The 24006-nt window shown below is 41.4% G+C and overlaps 1 protein-coding gene across 2 annotated transcripts in view; it reads left to right on the top strand.

Moving 5' to 3' along the window:
• The first annotated feature begins 900 nt into the window (after positions 1-900).
• Positions 901-24006, top strand: part of LOC144537160 (cadherin-20-like) — a 94434-nt gene continuing 71328 nt past the window's right edge. The window contains exon 1 of one of the 2 annotated variants that reach the window (XM_078280629.1): positions 901-1377. The gene's annotated coding sequence lies outside the window, so the exon portion shown is untranslated. The remainder of the gene's footprint in view (positions 1378-24006) is intronic. The other variant, XM_078280628.1, reaches the window with a different exon arrangement.

Consider the following 24006-nt stretch of genomic DNA (forward strand, 5'->3'; position numbering starts at 1 on the left):
ATAGTGAGAGCTATTTATTCCCTTAAATGTGTCAACATAATCAGCGTATAAAGTTGACTCTGATTGGGTTTCATTAAAGGGAAGAAGTAATTGGCAGTAATCACGCAGTAATCAATCCAAATCACATTTTCAGAGCCTTTTGAGCCTGGACTCTGACTTTGATTTGGTGACGTATGAATGTCTCTGGGTTCGCTGAGCTCATAGGAGACGCTCATCGGAGACGCTCATCGGAGACGCTCCTCAGCCTGCGGTGAGACATCCAGCGACGGTCGCTGGGTGATGTTTTATCTGTTTTCCAATGGCTCAATACTTCAATTAACTCCAATTACACTTGTTTAAGGACAATTAATCATTAATTAACAGAGGGAGGTGGGTGGTAAATATTTACTTATTCATCATACACATTTCTTGTTTTGCTCATGATTATTTTATGAGCCAATTTTCTTATAATGTGTGCTCGTGCTCAGCATCCCAATCTAACAGGCCGGCGTCCCTGATTGCACATCCATCACGGATGTTCGACCATCATTTTTTATCCCCCCTGCTCCAGACAGTCTGTTGATGCAATCCAGTGGAGAGCAGGGACCACAAAGTTAATAGACTATCACCCCCCGCCCCCCTAAAAAGAGAACTGATTGAACTATTCAGGGGGTCAAATATACAGAGTGAGAGGGGTCGCCGCAAAAGCAGGAACAAGAAGAAAAACTGGGGGAAAGTGAGTGAAGCGAGAGTGTGTATTTTGGAGTTCTGCGGGTTAATTCAGTGCCTTTCAGCTACAATTGCCGTGTCTAAACATCCATGAGCTGTAGAGGGATGGAGGGAGGGAGGGAGGGAGGGAGAGGCAGAGAACCGAGGGGCATGGATGGAGCAACAGCACAGCGCTCATACACAAGAGAGAGAGATAGGGAGGCAGCTGCTGTGTGAGCTATGAGCAGGTAGAGCGAGAACAGGCAACAAAGGGAGAGGTGGGGGGAGCGAGAGAGAGAGAGAGAGAGAGAAAGAGCAAAAGCAGAGGGAAAGGAGGGAGGGATGGAGTCCTGTCTCTTCACCTGAAGATTACTTTGTCTCTCACTTCTCTCACCCTGAGCGCTGGAAGGAGCAGCGAGGAGGGAGCAGAGTTGATCAGGAGGTGCCAGCTCTCGCTCTCACTCTCTCTAGTCTTTTTTCCCCCCTTTTTTTCTTCTGCAGGGGGTGGGGGGGGGGGTCAGCTGGACTTCTCTGCGAAAACCCCGGTGATCAGCCTCCACTGGAAAGACGGAAACCAACGGCGCGTCAAGGAGAGAAGTCTAATAAAAGAATTGAGAAAACTGCAGTCAATTGCGCTGGCTGCAAGGGAGAAGTTTCACTAAAAATCTACTACTGAGACCTTTTAAAAAGGTAGGATTATTTTTTAAATATATTTCTGTGCTAATATGCATCTGATAAAACTGCATCACCTAAACTGGTGAATGTGACCACTTGCATCTGGATTACTATAAAATCCCTATCATATATTCATTTGTTGCACATAATGACCAGAACAACCTGTTACAAAGGTAAGTCTTTAACTGCTTGCAGAGGTCTTCTTCTATCTGTGTGTGCTGCAATCGTGAAAATCGTCTGCTGACTTTTGAGAAGTCGCAGCAATTTTCACTCATTTTGTTTGCCACATGTGGGGGAAATGGTCTGACAACAAGGTGAAGTAGAATAGAGTGGTGATAAGAGGAAAAACACAAAAAGCAGAGCGGAGAATGAAGAGTACAATCAGAAAAGAGAGAGAGGGAGAGGCAAAGAGATCTGTGGGAGAAACTGGGTGTTAGATTGAACTGAGGGGAGGCAGAGAGAGAAATACACGAGTGTTAAGGAGAGTTGCACTGAGAAAGAAAGTAAAAGAGGGATAAGAGGAGGAGAAGGAGGAGGGATGGAGGACTGGAGTGGCGGGGGCTCGCTGGCAGCCAACTCGGTAACCAAGGCAGCTGACATGAGGGAGAGCCAACAGGGGACAGTGGGATTTCTATTTTTCACCCTTGCCGAGATACGCAGGGGCTCTGCCAAGTCCCCTGCCTCATCCCCCACGGATAAAGATTTCATTGGGCGGCGCTGTGACCGAATTCATTAAGCATCTCTCCTGGCTGCTCTTACTCTCTTATGTTCTCCCAACTCCCTCTCCACTCGCACTCTCCGGCTGATACTCACTCTCCCCCGTCTGCTCCTCCCCTCTCGCTTTCATTACAGTCTCAAATGGCCCTATAACAGCCTTGATTCGTGTGTGTTGCATCAACAGTTGTATTTTGTAAAGCTTGGCAATGGGCAGTGAATAATTAAAGACATAATGTATGATTCTTGAGGGAGGATATCTATCAAAAGGACCAGTCTTTTGGAAAGACTGGCCCCAAACCTAAAGTTGATCAACCTTGGTGCGTCAGCCTTTATGCAGCTGAGGGCCACAGGAGATTTCATAGATGGAAACTTGGCGACTTTGCTAGCGTCGCGGGAATTTGGGGAATTTTAGGCCAGTAAAGGGGTGTAAAATCAGGTTGACTTTTGCAGTTTTAATGTCAAACTGAAATTCTCTAAATACAGAAGACAAAAACTAAATTATGTATTCAGTATTCACTTGCATTTCTTATTTAAAACTGCATTACCTTTAGAAGGACATGATGACATTAAAGTGAGTAGTATAATAAATCATTTTATAATAACATTGGATTACATGACTGTCTGTAGGTGAAAGGGGTTACTCGTATAGTGACATAATAGTGAAAAATGTTTTCTCACAGTTTTCTTAAAATAAGCACAGCTTATTTCAGGAATTCATAGTAAATACTGAGTGAAGTTGGAGAAAGCTGGATATAAATGTTTTTGTATGTGTTCACTGGATTTATTATAGTCTTTTCATGCCTTTACAAGTCACCAACCCTTTAGGTAAAAAGGCTGGTAAAAGGCTCCTTATTGTTTCCACGATGTGAGACACTTTGCTCACGGTGAAATCAATAGCCTAGTAAAGTCTTAATTGAATGACTGCAGGGCCTGGAGCATGATGGGGCTTTATGGGCTAGCAGAAGGCGCCTTTGAGAGCGTGCTGAATAACAAGAACTCTGTCGGCATTGTTGTGGTCTGGGAAATAACGTCACGTCACTCAGCCCGGCCTGGCAGGCGTCAGCGGCAAAGAGAGTGTGTTAGCGCTTGTACACCTGCCATTATGCTTGAGCTGGGGCCAGTGTCATCTTACCTCTAATTAGCCTTTGTTCCATTGAAACACTTTTTTTGGCTCTTATGATCATTATGCAGCACATTTTCCCCGTGATATGTGACACCAGAGAGTGGTAGCGTAGATGTCATGATGGTGATCGAGGACGGAAAAGCACCCTCAGGGCAGAAACATAGTTGACAGGAAATGGACAAATGTCAAAATGAGATGTATGTTTTCTGTACACAAAACACCCTTGTAGTGTTTTGTAGCAGAGCAAATCCTTTTGTTGGAGCTGGAACTCATCTGCCAGAGCTGTTGATGGATTTGACTGACCCTGGTGCTCTTGAAGACACTTCAACACAGGGAAAATGCTACAATGCATACTTTTGGCCACGCTGTAGAATGCCACCCATCACTTTTTTAACCAGTGTGTCCACAATGGAAAGCGTGCAGATGTTTAATCAGTTAGTAAGTAGGAATTGTACACTGAATAAGTATTCTTTTCAACTGAAATGAATGGGAGTCTTGATCATTTTGTGGAGTGACCAGTATAAACCAATGAAAGCCAAATATATTTGTTTTACTGATATACAATTCTTGTTTCTGCCTATGGGAAGTAATGGGTAGTACATTTCAATACATGCTCTCTCAGAAAAGCTGTCCTTTCATATATTAATATCCAATTCCCGCAAGTTTACTAAACCATCCATCAAATACATAATAAAAATTCCCAATTTAAGGCCTTTTTTTCATCTGAAATTGTCACACGTTTATAAAATAAATACGACCTCTCACTGTGTCAATGACGTTTACACACTGACTCCGAAACTTTGTCCGTCAAAGTTTTCCAAACAGGTTTGATTTTCTGCTGGGAATCGGGGATGGTACTGATCACAAAACAAAGGATGTACAACAAAATAAGACAGCTTTAGGAAGCTAAACGATAGCTTCTGGCTAATGTCATTCATTCATTAGCCCCGTTTGGGACTAGTGCTATCCATTTCACCCACGTAATTAATTCAGTTGACTTTCAATGGGATGCAACTCTCGTATTGCGAATGAATAATGAATGAATAATAACACATCGGAATCTGTGTGCAGGGTTTCTGTACGTAACAATTGTTATCGAATGACGGATTAAGCACATGTGAAAAATACAGACTTGGATGTGCAAAGGCCTTTACTTTTACTAAATGGTTAAAGACACTTAACAGTTTTAGCAAAATATGTCTGCAATTTAACTTGCAGTCTTTCTTAACAAAAAAAGCACAACCAGCACTTTTCCAGAAGCATTTGTTTAGCACTTTACGTTAAAGAAGAGGCACATGGTGGACAAATGGACTGAGGCAGCTAAAAATGCAACTGTAATTTGAACTGTCAGTACCAACACTTCCACCTTAAAGAACACCTACAGCAAGTAATAAGACCATTCCCTGTGAGTTTTTTTTAACACAAGCAACATCTCCCCTGTTCTCCCCCAGTGTATACAGTACAATAATTGGTGTAATTCATACGTGTGCACAGGCCAATAATTGTGTTAGTCGGAGCAACTTCCTCAATTCCAGAGCCTGATCCAGAAGATGCAAGTTTTCTTTTTATTAGGCTGCCCCTGCAACCTCAGACAGTGAATTATTCCATCCCCTCTTGGGTTGAAGAAATAAAATCAATGTTTTGACTTCATTTTCTTTTTTTTTTGTAACCAGGACTTTGTGACTCTCAGGCAATGGATCCATTCAAAATGAGAGTTGTTGAGAGTAATAGACAGAAACACCTCATCTCTGAAATTAATTTGAATTGATTCTCCCTGGTCCTTTTCCCCCTCCTGCTCTGACAAGGTTTTGAGAAGGAAATTTCAAACGTTCAAGGCCACATGTAAAAATCAATTCCTAAATGAAGCAGATCTGAGAGATGAGCTGTCTGTCTCAGTAGTCCTCACTGTGGACAGGAGAGCTGCACATACCAAATGTGCTTTAACTGTTGAATGGTAACTAACACGCTGTAGAGCTCATTAGTTTCCACTAACCAATTGGGATTCCTATACAAAAAAAACCTGCTCTGCCTAAGTTTATTCATTTCTCATCCACAAACTATGATTGCCATGATTTTTAGGATACTTACACTGCTCACTTTAATAATCAAGATGACAAATCAAAATCACCAATAAACCACACCCGAATGACAGAGGTTAAAGACGCTTTGATGCCATCTGGTTTGCTATAAATCTTTCTGACAGTGCAGTGTGCAGACACGTCACTGTCCAAAGAAGAACAATAGCATGGCTACAGCTGTGTTTCATGACAAGACACAAACATACATGTTAGCACTACAGCCAGTTCAAACAACGGACAGTTAAACGCAGCTGCCAAAACTGGTATCAAACTGGAACTTGTACAAAGCTTCATTTTGCAATCAGATACAAGTCAGTTAGCAAGCTAATGGCATGTAGCTAATGTGTTGTCTTGAATATTCTAGCAGCAATGGTTCCCGAACTTTTTCACGTGAAGGATCCTGAAACTGACACCACTTAGACCACGGACCCCCATTTAATAGGATTTCCTCCCAGGGTACCCCACCTTTAGGATATTTGCTTTTAGATGTTTTATTATTTCACATTACATTGCATTAAGTGTATGAAATCCACGACCAAAATAGTCATGAATTATGTCATTGTGTTACTTATGGACGGAATTATAGTAAAGATTATACTGAAACAATAATTCCCCTTTTTGCTGGGGACCCCTCGGAATACCCTCAAAGACCCCTGGCAGTCCTCGAACCCCATTTTGGGAACCACTGTTCTAGCTTAATATTACTCCTCAAATGGACTCCTCTGCTTGCCCAACATTGCCAGACTAAATCGCAAATGGAAGTTCAGTCTGGAACCTCTCAGTTCATTTTTGATTTCCAAGGGGTGTTATCAACGGCCGTAGACTAAATTGCCTCTTGACACAATTGGATAGACCTACAACCGATCAGCGCAACAGAAAGTGATGTAGTGCTGAGCAACTTTCACGTGTAAACAGACGACAGCGGGTAGAGATGAGCTGTGATGGTGTAGCATCAATACTATGTCTGCGAACGAATTGGAAAATAAATACTTTAACAGAAAGTTTCACATCAGCTGCAGCCATCTTGGGTGTTTTTGAAAATGCCTTAACGGCACTCTTATTTACTAAACCAGGTTTATGCTCGCTGTAGTTTCCCCATCATGTAGCATATTTTGCATGAAGTGTAAAGCTCCGCAAGTTGACAGTCATTGTCTGAAACCCACCCCCATTGGGGCCAGAAAAAAAATATCTGTTAAGGCCAAACCTTAAGTCCCATGAGCTGCAGTTCTGACTGTGGCCACTACTGCAAAATCACCACACAGCCCAGTGTTTGTTCTAAGAGCCTGGGTGAGGGGCTGTCCATGCAGTCCATGCTGCGATGGGATTGGAGGATTCAAAGTAAACTGTCTTTACTTCTGCCAATAGAAGACACTGAGTAATTGAGGAAGGCGGTCCCCCTTACTGAAAGGTCACCAGCTTATTCAAGCAACAGCACTGTCAACCTGTTCAAATATCCTACCAACACATTTATCACACTCTGGATTATAGCAGCAGGAAAACCCCTTAAATATAAGTGCAAACTATGGTCCGTAATAAGATCAAAACCAAACATCCACTATTTAATTTAAAAAAAATCCATCTCTCAGACATAGGCGAAAAATAAACAGCTAATGGACCTTCAGCAAAAGCCAAAATAATCATCACATTACATAAGGAATACAGTGTGACCTTGGTCCTGGCAGACAGTGATTACGTTTTATTGGCCCAAAAGAAGGAGCCCAATACTCACCAATGTACTCTGGCTGAATAAAATGGAACATGGTGGGGAATGAATTATAGTCTCTGGAGTCTGGGAGCTCCAGTCAACTTTTTCTCTCATATAGCAATAGAAGGGATGAGACACTATAAATCTTACTCAGAGATCCATTAGGTTTCTGTACTCTGCAGCACACAGTATATGGCTACTCTCTCTTTTTCTCACTCTGTCCACGGCTCTTTGGATCAGCCCTGACAGTAAAATAATGTGTCATGGTAATTCATGTTAATCAGGATTTTGTATGTGTATTTATGCATTTTTGAGAACATACAGTATCTTTCTCTGTAGTATGTTGTGTGTTTAATTCAAAGAAACCACTGAATTACTAGAAATCAAATAGAGAGGGGTGGGTCCAAGATCTTGGACCTGATCTACAGTAAAACCCAAACCCAATGTATGCAAGTTACAACAGAGACAATCTGAAAGGGATCCAAGAGACAGTTGCACCCCGTCCAAATGACCCAATTCATATGGCAGTACCACCAGCTACTTCTGCTTTACAACACCTGATTTCAACAGCCGCCTTCTTCCAACAACCCCCCCTCAGCGTGCTCAACTAACATTTTCTTCACGGTTAAAGACGTGTTGTCCAAACTTGTTGGTCCTGCCATCGATTTACAGGCAAGTCAAAGTGTTTCTTGCACGTCGCAGCTCACACCCTTTGTTTGACTTTTCCGCACCACGTAATCAGAGCTGATTGCGAGTCCGGAAAAATTGACAGTTTTTATGAAATTGTGACACAGAGTGTGTGTGTGTGTGTGTATGTGGGTGTGCGTATTTCTTTGTCGGTAACCTCTAAAGACATGGGTGTGCGGGGGGATGGGGTGTGTGTGTTTGCATCAGCGCAGACTGCTCATGAAATATGACCCCTGGAAAAGTTTCCTGTCCGCATTCTCCTCCCTTGAACTCCAATCCATTATCTCCAGGTATCAAATTCATCCCAACAGGTGTAGTAGTGTGTTAAATGATATGGGCCCCTGGCAGCCTGCCACAGACACCGGGATGAAAGAGAAGCACAAGATCAGGTGCCAAGTGCTGGCTCTGCTTATACACACACAAACACACATATACCAGCATAGCTTACACATTTCACAGGGGCCCCATACTGCAGTTATCGCCCGCATCATCTGCAGCTGCGAGGGAAGTGAGAGCGTCACGCCATGACAGTCATCTGATTGAAGTTTAAGGGATTTTTTTTTCTGTCTTGCAGGAGATGTGACTCAAATTTCGAAGACATATTGTAAGATACAGTTTTCTCTCTGATTGGCTGGAAAGCTTTTATCTGAGCTTCACTCTGAAACATTTTTTCCTCCATATCGCGAAGCATCCGATCGATAGCGCGAGAGTCATGTAGACAAAGGAGACAAAGTCAGGAAAGAAAAGTCTCACATCTGTTTCTTTCCTTTCCTGCTGTTTTGCTGAGACACGCAATAATTGCTAGTTCTTTGAGGAGAAAGAATAAATCTTTACACTACACTTTTTACCTCGCAGTTCTGGAAATGAAATAGTTTGCATTCATCCACTCCTGTCAAACTCTACGACACCATGATCAAAATGATCCTTACTCAAAGAAGACAAACAAATTCTGTAAAATTGCTGAATTCATCTGCTAAAAAAATGGCTTTTGGCCTTTCAAAGCAGCTATAATAATAAATATTTTTATATTGGTAATGGATCAAATGACAAAATGTAATGTAAAGGGGGCGCTCGCAGTGATGAAGTCACAGATAATTATCATCGGAATTCTGTAGGAGCTTTATCATTGGATTCTGTAGGAGCTTTATAGCTTCTTTAAGCTCACTGTTTTATCACCGCTCTAATAGCATTGCTTTCGGATGCTGTTTTCAGCTAAAAATCTCGAAAAACCCACTGTACACTACTTTCCAGCACTTAAAAGACAACGAGACAGACAAAATTAGTGACACGCTGGTGAACATAGTGGAGCATTTAGCAGCTAAAGAGACAAACAAGTCCCTCATAAGATGGTGGAGACCCAAAACGAGCTAAAAGGAGAGTAATGAGTGTTCTACGTGTCTACATGTCCACTGGATGTGTAAATGTTCAACTGTTTTGATAACACGTTTGCCATATCAATATTATAAGGTGTCAATCTTGTGTTTACAACTTGTTAAACTGTCCCCAAGTGGCTAAACAAAATCTGTTAATGCAAGCTTAAGAAAAGAAAAAGATGTTTGGTTGCTCCTTTTTGGTCATATTCTTTATATAAAGTTTGATATTATTATTCATAGTGTAAGCAGTTAGCATGGATTAATGATTACAATTTAAGGTGACTGATGGTCTTAGGGTTAATGTGATTTTTAGCGCCAAAATATGAGGGTACAAAAATTAATAAAAACACTAAGCGTATCTGATATAAGAATCCTCTCTAAACTTAAAATTGTCTCAGTCACACTATTTTGGTTTTATTAAACATTTAATTTACTTGTGGATAAGAAATGAAAATGTACAATGATCCAGAGTTTAACACATTAGATTGGTTATAAGTTAGATGAATATCAAGCTTAACAAATGAATGCATGACACATTAAATCCTAATTTTCGTCAAATATTAACTTGCTCTGCCAAAGCTGAATTTGTGGTGTTAATTTGCAGGGAATTAAGCTTCAAAATATGATTTATGATGAAATTACTTGTGAGAACATTATATTTTCTTGCAGTTGAATGATGTTGCCAGCCCCAGTGAAAGAGCTCCAGTCAGAAACGTAGTTGTTCACGCTGAGCAAAGTCCCTCATGTTCATGCATGCTGTTTGATGGGGCCGACATCAGCGAAGCCTTGTTGCAGTGATGGGTGGGAGTGCCGGGGCGGGGCGTCTGCCATACACCCCCTCTACACACAAACAGATGAGTCGTTTGATCTCACTCAGAAGCGATCTCCCCCTCAACAGCAGTCATAACCCCCCTGAAAACACACACTTCTACACCCGTCCTCCCTCACATCCCTCTGCCTGGCATCATTATACTTCCCTTTGAAATCACATTACCTGTGTCCTCTTTTTCAGCTGAGGAGTGTATATAGTAGTAGATGAGACAGAATGGGAGATGTAGAGGAGGACAGAAGTGAGGATATAACCACAGCAGGAGTTCAGTGTTGGCTGTCTACAGGAATTCCCAGTCTGATGGGAGGATCAGTTCTTTTTCCTACTGTATTCATGGTCTCAAATGTCTCCCGAGGTGATTTAAGTGTCTCATATGGTAGCCATAAAATCTAAATCGTGGAAAAATGTTAAGCAGAACCTCCTACCATTTCCCAGCAAGCGTGGTTGTGATCGTTTGCAAGTCAATAGTTGTCTAGATGCGCAAGTTAAAGGTTTTTAGACATCTGGGAAGCATAAAATAATTCTTTGAGACACTTGAGGCAGCAGAACAACCTGTAATCATAACATAAAATCACCTTATAAATTGGACATGCTAGCTAACAGTTGCTCCTAAGCACATCCAGGAGCTTTGGAACAACATTTGGAGCAACATTAGCATTCATTTGGAGTCAGGTTTTTAGTCCACTTGAAACATTTAAGTACAGTATCAATTTTCCTTTGAGCTCCGTTTTTGGTCTCCACCAATGTGAGGGATATATGTTTCTTTAGCTGCTAATGTTATACTATCTTCACAAGCCAGTTGCTTACTGAGTCTGCTGTTTGGTGGTGAGCAGGTAGTGTACAGTGGGTTTATCTTAGTTTTCTTTGCAGAAAACACCTGCCTGCAGCAACAGGATTGATGAGAGAAAGCAAAACAATGAGCTAAAATGCTGAAAGTCTTCCTATGTAGAAAACTGCTGATTCGGTGATAATTATTTGTGGGTTTCTTCCCATGAACTGTATATGAAGATGGACGACACATCTCCATTACCTCCCACTGTACAAAAGTTAAGCCAAAATACCACCCCCGCCCGCCGAAACGCGAGTCAATCACAGCTGTCAATCGTGACGTTTCATTCCGTTTTTAGGTTATTTAATAATTAATAAAAAAAACATAAATAACAAACATCAGTGTGTTCAGAACTACCTAAAATGACAGAAACCATAGTTTGGCTGATGTCCCATCTGCTAACATGGTGGGGGCTGTGTTTTTGACCTATACTGCAGCCAGCCACCAGGGGGCGATCTAGATGTTTGGCTTCACTTTTGGGGAGCCCACAAATTACCGAATCACTGCTTACTGCTTTTATTTCATATCCAAGAGTACAGCTTCCAAAAAATTTATTGTATGAATATATCAATGCTAGATAACGGTTTGGCTTCCCTTTTTCAGTACTTCAGTACTTCAGTGCCAAGCTCTCGTGGTCATATGTTTGAATAAGTGCCTGTCTTGTACAACAACCTACCTCGCCTTGTCAAGTGGGCCCTCGGATCCATGTTTGCCGTCACTTCAATTCTTAAATCCTACCTTTAAATATTTGAAGAGCCCGACATTAATTAAGAACAAGGAGAGGCACAGCACACGTAGGCCTACAAGAATAGGAATGCATTCATAATTAATGCGCCTCAGTTCCCTCTCTTGATTTATTTCGAGGCCAATGAGCATAGTGAGCTAAATTAACTTGTTTTACACATTTAGCATGTGATGGGAATGCAAATTGTTTGTTCCCAAGTTGGGAATACAAGGATTTGATGATTATTTAAATGACTTTGTCGAAGCATTCCAGGTGTGGCGATGTACCATGTAGTGCTTTATTTTCCAGGTGAACTCAATTCCTCTCCTACTGGCTCGTGTATGTCAACTTCAGTTTGTCATATTTGTCATTTCCTAGAATATGTTTTTGAAAAAAGGGGGCAGACAGCATGCTGTATGCAGCTATGGGTTACATACAGGCTACAGTCCAGAAAATGTGGGAGTCACGTGTGCATGTGTGCCCACATCCTGTAGCCGTATGGCATCATGGTCTACTGAACCTGCTGTTGTTTGAGAAATTGGTCTGACTTACAATGGATTTGTCTCCGTTTGATTGTTCAGTTGGCTGAAAATGTTGCTGTAAGATGTCACTGCGGTTGGGGGAATTTTATGGATCACATCATCACGAATGAATATGCCGCCAAACAATAAGAGATAGATGTTCAGCAGGGAGGTTTAAGTGTTTTAGGATGGACTTTCTCTGTAGATGGCAACGTATTATTCTATAAGATTAGATATAATCTAAGAAATCGTTGCAGGAAGACAATTGCAACGAACGTGGGTTTGTAGTTTAACATTCTGAACGACACTTCAACAAAACACTGAATCCCTTCCTGCACACTCTGGTGGGCAAACCAACCAAAAACAGAAAAAATAATAATAATAATAATGTTATAATCATGAGAGAAGACAGAGCCCTATTTGAAAAAAGCAGTTCAAACCTTCATGTTTTAGTTGCTAAGTGAAAACTCCAATCTGTCATTTCAACACCAACAGCTTCACACATTTGGCAAGGCCGGGTGGATTTTTTTTTTTTATGGTTGAATGTTTATTAGAGCAACGGAAGTAAATTACTTCTCTTTAGGAAAGCGCTACAGCGCCGTTTATTCCTTGCTCCTACAATTACACAGCTCCAAATAGTGCAATTTAACAACATGCGCTGCACTTTTTCCTCTTTATTACAGTTTTAAAATCTTAATTTGCAACTTTATGAGCAGCTTTGTCTTGTAAGGAAGTCAGTTATGGATGATTAGTATTAAAACACAAGAGTAAGAGAGAGAGTGTGTGGTTCTGTTTGTAGACAATGCGTGTGAATGTGCCAAGCTGGAGGCAAAAAAGCCAGAACATTGATATGGAGTGAGTAAGAAAGACAGAGATAGACGTATGTAAACAAAGCAGGCAGAGGAAAAGCGAAGTGGAAGCCTGCTGAGTGTTGGACTGTGGATTTGTGTCCTCAGCTGCTGGCTAAGTCTGTCATCTGTTCCCTGGTTGAATCAACATCTGGCGAAACCCGCATGAACGCAAGCTCTGAGCAACCGACTAGGAGGCAGTGAGGGAGAGGGAGAAGCTTACACACTCGACTGGGTGTCACAGTTGTAATACACACATAGAGAGAATGCAGAGTGCAGCATGCAGCATTTTCAGTACATCTGTAGTCAATTCTGCTGGAAGTAATGCATTAGAAAGCACTGTAATCATATTACTGTTTCCTGTGAGGGAATCAAGCGGGATATCAAAGGTCTACTTTTAGTCATCACATCCCATTTACTGATCTTGATCTTATCAACAGGTTTTATTACATACACAGTAATATAAATAATTCTAAAGTGTCATACCTATTACAGTCTTATGCCTTTAGTTTGCCTTACTTCTGCTCCTGCATTACAACAAAGAGAGCTCAGAGGTAGAAGATGCATGCAGGAAGATGAGAGGCAGTGAGATGAGGGAGAGATCGGACCTGATAGAGGAAGAAGAAGAAACTCCTAATGGCCAGAAGAACTGATTTAGTTTTGCTTATTGTCATCTGGCAAAGCTCAGTAGACATTTTCTAGGGGTAAGGGGTGTGGCGAGTGGACCTACACTACTCCAAGCAACCTGGGGTCAAACCAAAACGCAGGTGTCTACGTGTTGCTACAGGTGCTAGTTCGAAGATGAAATGTGATCCAGGAAGGCCAGTTTAAGTAAAACATCCATGACTTTAAAGGCTAATTAAATACCAAAACTCTTAGCAGCGGTTTATAATACAATGAAGAAGAATGTACAGCTCCTGGCAACAACCATTTTATCCTCACTCGACAATCGTGAGGTAAACTGTACAATTACAACCCGTTCTGACTCACAACTCGTCAAATACAGTACAGCAGCTTGGTCAGTAGCCTTCAGCGTCTGATACCGACGCACCCTTTAGCTTCAGCAACCAGCAACCAAAGGCCTCTGTGCAGGAACCACAGCTTACTAATTGATTGCGCGTTTTGTGTAGATTTGGACTTTTATACGTTTTATTCCACATTGTTTAAATGGCGAGGTGGATCCGTCTGAGACAGAGAAAAAAAAACCTCTTCAAGGTCACTTAGTTACCTGTTCATACATTATGTTTTGCGAGAGACAGTATATCTTCTATTAAGATGATACATTTGCTTTATAATTTGTGATAATCAAAAAGGAAGTGCAGAGTAACACATTATAGGATCAAAGTAAGCCATATAATTAACTTAAAATATAAAATGGAAATGTTCCCATTCTTGAACTTATTACTTGTCCTAAAGAATTCATAGTACAAAGTGCTCGCTGACATTGTGTCTGTGGCCAAAATGAAAATGATTGATGCCTGATGATTGAGGTAGCCTACTGTATATGATGCAGCCAGGCGTATAGCAGGCGACCAATCTCGATGCCTGTTCTAGATGGATTTTGAATTGAACTAATACCTGTTTTCTGAACGAGCGTGGTTTTGTTTTGAAGGAGGAAGTTACTTTAGAAGAAAACCATATAGTGCTGGACTCGGTCGAGACCAACTAGAATATTTGGAGAGTCTAATGGCCGAGTCCGAGACAAGTCTGAGTCTAAATACCAACGAGTCCTAGACAACAGAAAAGCGTCTCGAGTCCGAGTCCGGACTCAAGTACTACAGCCCTGGTTGATTGCATTACGTCATGTGTCACTATCAAGCATGTATGGTTATTCAGATGCATACTTATATACTAATATTGTAACTCAGCAATAGATGTAAAAAGATAAGGATTAAGTTTAAAGCTAGTTAATTAGCATTTTTTCACAGTCAGGTTGGTTACAGAAGGGGATGAATTTTACACTTTTGGCCACAACAACAGCAGTTAGAACTGCATGGGTAGCATAAAAGGTGAAGAAAAGATTGCTATGTTCAGAACCTTAATCTTCCAAAATCTAGAGAAGGGATCCCACAGTGCCCCCAACACTGTTTGAAAAGTGGTGTTGTAAAGAGCACGGCAGAAACACAACAGCTATGGCACCATACCACCAAAGATGGCGCCAAAGTTAAATAAATAAAAAAAAATCACAGTTTACCAATTTAAATGAGTGTGCAGACAGTGTTTCAGTCAGCCTTCATGGGACATCCTCAATGCATCAAGCTGTTCTATTTCTGGGCCGTAGGAGAGAGAGAGACGTCCTGGATCAGTGCCTGTTCAGGCTCGCTTTATGGGAGACCTCCTCCTCTTGCAGTTCAAGTCAATTGTCAACATGATTTATGGAGACGTGAGCTATCTCCAGACTGGCTACTCAATCTTCCCCTGACGAATTGGTACCATCGGCCCATGTAACCGTTGTTTTCTTCAGCGGCCAATTTTATATCCAAGTTAACAAATTAAACCTGCCATGTTTTTGAGGAAGCTATTTTTTTCCTCCCTTCCTCCTTTTTTCCATATCTGACCTGCTCGACAATTACCGTAGATGTGAGATTGACATGGAGGAATGAACTTCACAGAACAGTTTGGCACATGGCAGTTTTTTTTTCCCTCGTCCAAGGCTCAGATATGAGTAATTTCCAGGATTTTGATGGTGGTGTAGTGTCGTAAAATGTAATGGTTGGGAACTTAGTTTTAAATGACACGTTCTGAGTCTCACGTCTCTCAAAGACACTCACCACTTATTGTCCCAATCACGTCGTATAGCTCACCAACACCAATACAAACTTGATTAATGTGGCTGGCTTTTATGGGCTGGATAAAAGGCTCTGCATATAACCCAGGCAATTATAATACCCCAGGAAACTCTTCTAAAAACAATGGAAAGCTCATGCAATCAACATAAGTGGTGGTAACTTTCAAAGTTTGGCTATTTACATTTTCAATTGACTCCTCTCCACCACCACTAAAAAGAAAATTAGGGTACAGTGAGCAATAAGCCATATCTTTATCCAACAACATTGCTGCCCTGCTGTGCCCTGACCTGCCTGCAGATTAGGGGAAATTAACTGCCGGTGGCAAGGTGGCTGAAAGGTTGGAGAAAACAGAAAAGGCAGGAGGTTTGACCCACACAGCAGCTAGTACGTCCATCTGCTGTCTGTAAAAGTGGAGACAATCAAAATACTGTCTCCGAATCATTAGTCTGGCTTTGCCAGACCTTCCTCCACAGCGCTGCAGAGGAAGGTCTTGCTAGTCCACACAGCATGCCGGGATGGGAGAAAAATGTGCTCTGGTTTATGGTCTTTAAACCAATCACAATCGTCTTGGGCGGCCCTAAGCTCCGGGAAAATCCACAGTGCCTCGGGAAGGAACTTGTTTTGATGGAACGTGTACGTTTAAAAGTTGTTTTAGTCGTGCAACAGAAAACTCAGATTCAACAGATAGTCTAGCTAGCTGTCTGGATTTACCCTGCAGAGATCTGAGGAGCAGTTAACCATAGTCCTCATAGTCCAATTTCCGACGGCAACAGAGCAATCACGGAAGTGGAACGTCGTGGATATAGACTACCGAATCACAGACCTTATAAAAGAAGTGGACGTAGCCACCGTGACGTCATCCGTTGGTTCGTTGACCACAGTTTTGAAGCCTCGAGTTTGGCATTTCGTCAGTTGCCATATTGATTTTTTGGAGCCAGAAGTGACCATATTTGGATGAGAGGATGAAACTAGGAAGGAGCGATGGGCAGATCTGACTGAGAACCCGAGGACACGGCTGCGGTAGCGACATCCAAATCACAAGCTTGCCAGGCCCTAAATCATATCCTGCTTTATCATCTATCTTACTCTAAATGGGACCGATTTACAAAAATTAACAGCATGCTGTATTGAAGACTTCAAACTAGCGATTAAAACAATAAACCCATTAGCAGTGTTGGGGAGTAATGGAATACATGTACAGACGTTACGTATTCAGAATACAAATTATGAGTAACTGTATTCCGTTAGTTACAATTTAAATAGTTGGTATTTAGAAAACAGTTACATTGTTTAAATCAATGGATTACATGACGATACTTCTCTGTTTCACGGGTTTATTCACTCTCGCAACTCCATGCATTTCCCAGAAGCCCCAATATGAAAACAAAAAAATTAGCTATTTGCTTGATCACTGATAGAGGTAGAGATGGAGCCGGAACCGGCACAACAGAGCCAGGGCAGGAATGCGTTTCTATCTTGGAAATTCAAACAGCATTTCACATTAAAGAAAGAGAAGGGAGAACGAAATATAACTGTGCACTGCAGTGCAACTTCTGCTTGCCAGCAACCAACTTCCTTTCAGCGTCCAAATTACTCCACCTCCAACCTGAAGAAGCATCTTAAAGTAAGTTATTTTTAGCCAAGGGTAGTCTTCTGCTGTAGTTTTACTGGTCACCTTGCTATTTTATAGTTGACGTGCGACTTTACATTCTCCTACATGCTGATTTACTAGCCCCAGAGCCGTTGAAAGACTGACTGGCCCCGTTTGACATGTTAGCTAACGTTAGCTAAAATTAGCTCATGGTAGCTTAGACTGCGGTTCGATTTTTGTAGTATGCAGTTCGGGACTACAAATACAAAAATCTATCTGCTTGTTTAGGTACACATTCAGCCAGTTGGAACAGAAGAACACACCAGAATAGGCCTGTTTAGTAAGCTGTATGTGATGGCCGCATTCCTACTTATAAAATGCAATTCAATGTGGAAGTAATCCAATCCATTACTCAGATTGAGTAACGTAACGGAATACGTTACAAATTACATTTTTGGGCATGTATTCTGTACTCTGTAACGGAATACGTTTTGAAAGAATCCTTCCCAACACTGCCCATTAGATACATATTTACAAGGTAATAAATCAAGTGAAAAGTAGTATTTTCTATTAGGCTTCTATATTTTTTTTTTGCAACCAGTGGAGTCAGCCCCTGCTTGCCATCAGTGCTGGGAGTAACGCGCTACAAAAGTAATGCAATTACAGTAATGTATTCCTTGTTGCTGTAACATAACACATTACTAGTTAAATTTTGGTAATATTATACCCGTTACAATCTCAGTAATGTGAGTTACAATGCATTTTAACCCGACATTTAGAGGTGTTTGTTATTTTAAGAATTCACCAACACCGCAAAACAGAGTGGGATTTCTTGTTGCTGGAATTCTGTGGTTAAAATGACTGTAGAGACAGATGCATTTGTGAGATGGACAATATTTTCAGGAGTTATTACGCTGCGTTGAAGCGAGCTGTCCCGTCACTGTTCCCGTGGTCAGAGCCAGTACCAGAGACGGTACGGACAACATCTGTGTCCCAACAGGTGACTGTACGTCAGCGCAGACAGCCGTGTGTCCGAACAGCATGACATAACAATATGTTGGGAATTAATGTTTAGTCTTGCTTCACGTATTATCATTAGCCTACATTTTATCAGCAGTGGAAAGTAACTATGCCATAGGTTACTTCAATACAATTGTAAGGTACTTTTAAGTTAGCATTTTCATTTTTTCTACTCCTACTTTATATTTCTACTCCACCACAATTCAAAGTCAAGTAGGCTTATTGTACGTTTTACTTCACTATTTATTTTATAGCTTTACAATTCAAATTCATTATACAAAATATTATGAATAAACTGTGTGTTAACGTGGATAAAGATAAGACTTTATTGATCCTGTGGTGAAATTCACAAGCTACCTGTCAAGTCATAGCCTACTTCTGCGGTTATTTTGGTTAAAGTAACTCAAAAGTAACACAAATGGAGTGTAAAGCATTACAATTCAGAGACAGTAATATTGTAATATAACTAATTACTTTCAATTGATGGTTGACTAGTAATCTATAATGTATTACATTTTGTAAACTTGAAGTAACTTGTCCAACACTGCTGCCGTTTAGAAAATAATTGCTTGGCTTCACATTTCAAGACCAGATGTTGCCGCTTGGTCCAATCGTCGTCAGTATCCTTAAGATGTCAGTACAGCTTTAAGTTTGTAATGCAGATCCTCATCAACAGCTTGAAGTGTTCTTCGAATGTTATCCAGGGAGAATTATAGACAGTTCAATGTGATTTCACAGGAGGCTCATTTTTTATTTTGAATAGTCTACAGCAACACTAGCGGCTTTGTAATGTCATCCTGCTAGTGGGGCTAAAAAAAAAAAATAACAACAACTAGCAAGCATCTAGCATCCACAAACAAATTGTCAGAGAAGGACGTGATCGGTAGGAATGAAAAGTAATCCCACTGTTCATGACTCTGAATTTAATATGCTTTTATCCTCCAGCGAATATTGTCAAATTGAAACAACAAAATGCTAATTGTCAAAATTCCTCATTATTTGTTATTTTTCCTTTGACCACAAACTGTAGCCCGGTCGTGCCTACCGAAGGCTCATGAAGAAATTAAATAAGTTGTGGAACGCTGAAAGAAAAGTAATCGGGCTGGAAACAGCAGCAGTGGTGATTCATGGGAGCTGTGGATTTCAGGAGACAGGAAGCAAAGCTTTAGGCTTTTAAGACTCTTCACCCCCCCCCTTTCTTCCACACAACACAAAACAACACAAATGCGCACAAAGGCACACAGGTCCGCACTCTGGAGTATCTCCACCTATAGTGCCAGATGAGAGAGATGGATGGGGCAGCAATAGTTTCTGATTTAGTCCGCACAATACGGCTGAGTGATTTTCTCTGTGGAGCGTGTCTTGCCTCTCTTAACCCTGTGAGGGGGGGACGGACTCATCCCCCCGAACAACCTCTCCCCGATCCCGCACCCTCCCCTCCCTCCCCCCTCCTTGCTGCTCAGAAGATTGCCTCGGTTTTCCTGGTGTGATTGAGGCAATAGCCACTAATGGTTTCGGAGCCCTAGGTTCATTTAGGAGGAGAAATGTTGGTGAATCTTGCTTTAACTCCAGAATAAGCAGGGAATGCTGATGAACTCGTAAACCCAGTGCAATATGGTCTGCATCAAAAAGGCAAGATTTAAAATATGTACGGCCAGAGCTCCCGAGTTTGCAGATGAGCATCGATTTCATCTATCGTTACGAGTATAAACTATTCATAGATATCATGCTCAAGACCTTAGAAATTAAAGTAACATTCTCCTCCTTCACATTCCTGTAGAAAACACTTGAATGAGCAGGATAATCAACAGCTCAGCGAAGGGAAACCTGAAGCTATATAATCATAAATTCATATACCGAGGCACAAACAAATATGTATAAACACTGGTGCCCCTGCACAGCGTGATCCGTGTGCAGGCTTCTTTTAGCTCGCCTCGGGGCAGGGGGAACCCTCATTGTCATGTTGAACAAATGTGCCGTCAAACATGCACTTTAAAGATGGGACGTGTCACAGGGGATATGAGGGGAGGAAGCAAACACAGCAGGCGGCAGCGACAATCCTTGGCATTTGGCTACGAGCACTTGTTTTAGCTACTGCTGAATACATCATCTGAGCACGGGTATGATAACTATCCTGCAACGTTGTGGTGTGGAGGGAGAGCTGTAGCCAGACCTCGAGAGGGGAGGGTTATTGGGTTTGAGGTGAGGAGCCAGAGACACACTGGGAGTCCATTTGACTTTGGTCCAAACAGAGCCAAACAGAACACCCAGAATCTTCTTCAAGGGGCATTACCGACACTGTTACTCTCAACTCTTCAAGCACGGCATCTTTTTTAGGACCCATTTGTGTCACAAACTACTAGGCTACTACTTTTTTAGATTTAGGCAGCAAAACTACATAGTTAAAGCTTTAGTGCGTAACTGTTTTATATGATTGAACGTCCGGTTCATTCAAGCCATTGCCAAATGAGTTGATACAAAGCTAATTAAGACTATCAGCTCCACAACACTCTCTCTGACCGCCATTCTCACCGCCGCTCCCTAAAGGGCTTTTCACATGGGGAGCGCCACCTTGCCTGAATAGTCGCGTGAATCCGCACGGACTACTACGCTCCTCATGTGAAGTTCAACACTCCACGATTGAACGCCAGGCGATCGATGTGTGGTAACCATGGGGATTCTGTGCACTACTTCAAACAAAACCCCTGCTGTCTTCGTCCTGATAACTGTTTAGAAAACAGTTTAATATTTTAGGCAACTCACAAACAGCAAGAATCCATCTCTTGCTCATTGATTTGCAGGGCGCTCACGTAGGGAAAAGTTCAACACAATTAATCTCTTGCGGCGGGCAGGGGTGTGCGTTTGACGAGCACGAACGCGACAGTTTGGGACTGCGCCCACTTGTCGCGTCGCCTGTCAAACTGCCCGCGCCTCCCTACCTGCCCGCTCCTCTCTCATTGAAAATGAATTACGAGGCGTGACAATCGCTTTCCGTGTGAAAGCCCGTAACTGCCGCTCCCTAACCGCCGCTCCCTGGCTCACTAAACCAATTTATTTTTTTCCTGCTCCATGTCTGCTTCTTTTCCTTTTCACATGTACAAACACACTGATGAGTGAAAAGTGCCCTCCCCTTGTAGAACGTGTTAAAGGAAGCGAGAAAGGTGTGGGTGGACAGCTTTTTTCGGTGTCTTCCTATCAGTTTCATCCACTCTGACAAGTTCCTCGGCTACTGTGTAAAATGCTTTGGCATTGGAGGAGGAAACCAACCCGTGCTGGCCCCAGTAAGAACGTGTGAAAATCAATGATGTTTAGATAAACTCACTATCAGTCCTGGCATCTGCTCTGCCTCCTCTTCATCTCTTTTCTCTACGGAGTACAACAACAAGAAAAACAAGCCTCAGAAACGTTGCGCTTTGTGTGTGTGGGTGAATTGGGGGTGTGTTGGGGCTAGAGGAGGGGGGAAGTTGGGAGTACAGAGGGAAGCTATATTGGAGAGGTTTGTGAGTAACGTTGCAGACTGTGGGACACTCAAGGTGTGTGTCCATTGTCAGCGTCATTTCCCCGCTTCCCATTCATTTCTATGGGAGCAGCTGTGCAATGCATTCTGGTTGTGTCGCGGGAACTTTGGAGAAGCGGGGCGTCGAGTCGCCCTCTCTTCATTTGCATAAAGTTGAATCCAGCCCACTTTCATGCAAATGAGGAGTGGGCAGCTCGGCTCGCCGCCTTTCAAAAGCTGACGAAAAATGTTTTCAGAAACACATTTCGGTATTCCGAACGAGCCGCCATTATAGTTGGTTTTGAAAAACGGGAGTAGACAGACCCGCGTGATGCGTTTCGTCCAATCAGCTGCAGCCATGGCGGTTGAAGGAGGGTGTAGACTGTTTTCTTTGCTTGTCAGTGGTCATTGAAGAGAAACTGGTAGCAAGCCCACTAGCGTGCAATGCTGGGAAGCGAGTCGATCCCATCTGTGAAAACAACGCCTATATGCACATGTACCATCACAGTACGCTAATTTCACTCAAATCCTGAGCCTCACTAGCAGCAGTGGTAAGATGTGGACGAAATGCAAGACACTCAAAGTCTGGGAGGGAAAGTTTGCAGATCTCCCTGTGAGAGCGAAGGACTGTGGGTACACAGGGATGGACAGAGGATGGAAATATCCACTCACACAGACAGCAGGGAGGTTAAAAAGGGAGGTTTTTCATGCAATTTTAAAAGACAATTCAGTGGTCCAAATGCTTGCAGGCTTTTGCTTTATGAATTTATTTATAAAAAAAACATTATTAAAAAAGATTTTATTTTTAAGATATTTTTTCTAGAAATTTTATTTTGTTGTATGTATTTAAAATATAGAAGCATAGTTCGATTTCTTTTCACAATTTATTTTTATTTTTTTATTATTTATTAAATGAATCTATAAATTATATATGTATCTCGTGTATCTTTTTGTCGTTTTTTTATTTGATATTTTCAATTTATTTGTTTAAATACGATGATTCTTATTTATTTAATCCTACTTTTTATGTTTATATACTATTTCATTCAGTTTTCTATTCATTATTTTTTTTCATCTATCTTCTATATACAGTTTGTTTATCTACATGATGAAAATGTTTTTCACACTATACTATTTATTTATTTATTTATTATTATTATTACAATTATTTATTTTAGTTTTTTTTCTATTTTCTAAATATACATGATACACATTTTTTATTATATTTGTTTTCTTTTGGTCTATTTTTATATATCATAAAATATATTATAATACCATTTTCTTACTATAATGACACAGGAAGTATAGCCAATCGATGGCTATCTTGAATCACAGATGAGTCACGTCTGCTGGGTGTAGAACACTCCGCAGACCGGGATCAGAGAACTTAGCACGGCATTCTGCTCCGGAGATGTGTTTAGGCCATTTGCTCTCTCTTTAGCCGATCTCCATTTCAGACGTGCTGAAAAGGGATTCAGACCCAATATTCTTTCGCCCCACCTCACATGAGACATAACAGGAGGCAGGAGATGGAAGATTCAGCTCCCCTGCAGCAACAAAAGCCTCAAATTACCCGATAGATTAGCAGCAACACCAGAGGGGCACAACAGGCCTCTCAGGGATCGGAAATACCTGGCGTGAAGGGGTGCAGGTCAACATTAGAGTGCATCCTGGAGCCACAGCTGCATCTGGGCTCCATCGCCAGCAGGAGATAGCATGTGGAATTACATGTAATGGTACTTGGTGAAGGCTGGACGACTGGGGGAGAGATGGTCCAGTACCATTTTTATTCTTCCCGATACCGATTCCAATACCTGAACTCGCAGGTACTATTACTTTGATGAACTTTTACTTAAGTACAAGTCAAATTGTATTATTCGTATTAAAATCTACTTAAGTAAAGTAAAAAGTAGATCATTTAAAATGTACTCAGAGTAGTTACTTTTTAACAGTGGGGGGAGTTGTACTTTTTTTTATATTTATACTTAATTAATATCTTATTTATATTCATTATACTTGTTTAATTAATGGCCTATGGGCGGGTACAAAGTGATACTTTGCCATAACAACGTTAGACCTTTTTTGTTTACGTTTTTTTATTCAGTAACGGATGTGATTGAAAATGTATCAAAGTACAATACTTCAAACAAAACATACTTAAGTAAAAGTACAGATTTTAAAAACTATTTTACAAAGTAGGTGTACATATAAAAACTACTCGTAATGTGAATAATTGTAATTTTTTACTTTCCACTTCTGGATATAACAGCTGTACGCTACAATCCCTGTATGGATGTGATATGATTTCTATATT

The sequence above is a fragment of the Sander vitreus genome, chromosome 22, assembly GCF_031162955.1.
Source record: "Sander vitreus isolate 19-12246 chromosome 22, sanVit1, whole genome shotgun sequence".
Classification (NCBI taxonomy): Eukaryota; Metazoa; Chordata; class Actinopteri; order Perciformes; family Percidae; genus Sander; species Sander vitreus.